At 43.2% G+C, this 2,023-nt stretch overlaps 1 non-coding gene across 1 annotated transcript; it reads right to left on the reverse strand.

Moving 5' to 3' along the window:
• Nucleotides 1–1,242: 1,242 nt before the first annotated feature.
• Nucleotides 1,243–1,357, reverse strand: LOC148442734 (U5 spliceosomal RNA). Its single transcript, XR_015875777.1, has one exon. It is a non-coding gene; the product is annotated as a U5 spliceosomal RNA (small nuclear RNA).
• Nucleotides 1,358–2,023: the final 666 nt, after the last annotated feature.

Here is a 2,023-nt window from a genome sequence, read left to right on the forward strand (position 1 = left end):
TGAAAAGGCAAACTCTCTGAAAGGAAGAGTTAGTACCGACATAGTAAGTCACTTGTCAAACTCCTGCACCAGGAGATCCGCACGCTACATTACATATATATACACATATACACACATACACATATCCCGCACCAGGAGATCAGCATGCTATATCTATATATACACACATTGCATTCCTAGTGTCTTACAAGTTTGTTACTAAGTGCGCCCTAGAGTGTAGTTGTAATTAATAGGTCCCCTGAAGTGGACACTGTAGATATAGACTGATGGAAACAGGACTATAACCCGAGGCGGGTGTAAGTACATATCCTTATATACATGTGTGGACATACAGGAAGGCCCCTGGACATGTATAGAGTCCATACTAAAAGCAATGCCGTAGGAGTCTCTGACTATCCTATGTAAGCTGCAGAACATGTCTCTAATCTATAGAGCCACCATATAATATGTATGGATATAAGCGACAGCTTCTGGTAAACCCTGGCAGCTTTCCAGACGTGGAATAAGATGTATCTTAATGAATGTGGAAGTATAGGAATACCTACACATATCCATAATTATATACATAATATACACACACCACCCAATCCCTAGGGAGAGATGGTGTAAAGCGGAGTTATAGAACAAACTACCAGATCAGGAGAGTCCAGCCTCCCATCGCAGCATCCTCTTTAAATATACTAGGTATCAGACATAAAACTGATAAGAACATATCCTACCCCTGCTTTAATGGTAAGGATAAGAAGCAATATATATATATATATATAATAATATATACATATACACACACACATACATCTGTATATACACACACACATATATATATACTTAACACATACATAAATCCCTACATGCCTACGCGTACCTACATACAAGATTAGTAGGTGGCGATATAATTTGAAAAATATAACACGGGCAATAGTTAGAAGGAACTGAGCCCCAGGTCTAAACGCAGGGTTAGTACAAAATACAAGTATATACATACATGTGGCTTACCTCCACACAGGGAGACTACTCATGTGCCGCGCGTGGACGTCATTCTGCTATGGTGTTGGGGCAGGAAATGTTAGCAACGTACTATCCCAGACTGATTGCGATCCTGGGACTCTTCCGTTACCGGTGTACTCGCTTTATCAGGTGTGCCCTTCTGGCTCCAGATGATGGAAATCAAAAGATGACCTCAGTGATGTGAGACAGCAATGCCAACCACTACAACGGCCATACGTTACTTCTTGTGTGTGCAGCCCAGCAGCTGCCGGGCATCAAAAAATTACATGAAACTCATGATTGTTCCTCTCCACGGAAATCTTAAGTAAAAGGCGAAAGATTTATTCGATCTGAAGAGAAACCACAGTATAAGGGAATAAATAAGATATAAATCCCTATAGATGCACAGATGCATACCTTCTAAGGTAAGCACCGAAGGCTGTTGAGATTTAACATATGTGCAGCCACATATGTGCATGAGAAGAGTACGGCTCATTCTTAAGGCGAGCCAATGTGAGGCATAAGCCTGGGGATGGGACGCACCCTTGTGCTAACCTTGGGTTAAAGATATGCAATAACCGTCATTTCTGGCAGCAGCCAGAACAGTGGCCCCAACTATTTAGGCAGAGTGATCTCTGGCAGCTATAGATGCAAGAAACACACTGCATTATTCTGTTACACATCAAGCATATTTGCCCCAGATGTTCAATGTAATAAGCCTGTCGCACCTGGAATACCCAGGCGGTCTCCCATCCAAGTACTAACCAGGCCTGGCGCTGCTTAGCGTCCAAGATCAGACGAGATCGGGCGTGTGGCCGTAGGCGCTGATAGATATGTGGTGGGCAAAGTGGCATGGACACAACCTCTATATTAGGCTGTGGCATGTTCCTCCCCGTGCTTCAGGGTGCCTGGGACCCGGACACTCACTCTATAATAGTGGCGGCGGGTCCTTTTTTTTTTTTTATTATATAATATTAAACCAGTACACTGCCCAGTTCCGTAGGGGAACTACTTGCAATATAACCGAGATGAGGCA

The sequence above is a fragment of the Taudactylus pleione genome, unplaced genomic scaffold (assembly GCF_031769625.1).
Source record: "Taudactylus pleione unplaced genomic scaffold, aTauple2 ptg001408l, whole genome shotgun sequence".
In the NCBI taxonomy this organism is placed as follows: Eukaryota; Metazoa; Chordata; class Amphibia; order Anura; family Myobatrachidae; genus Taudactylus; species Taudactylus pleione.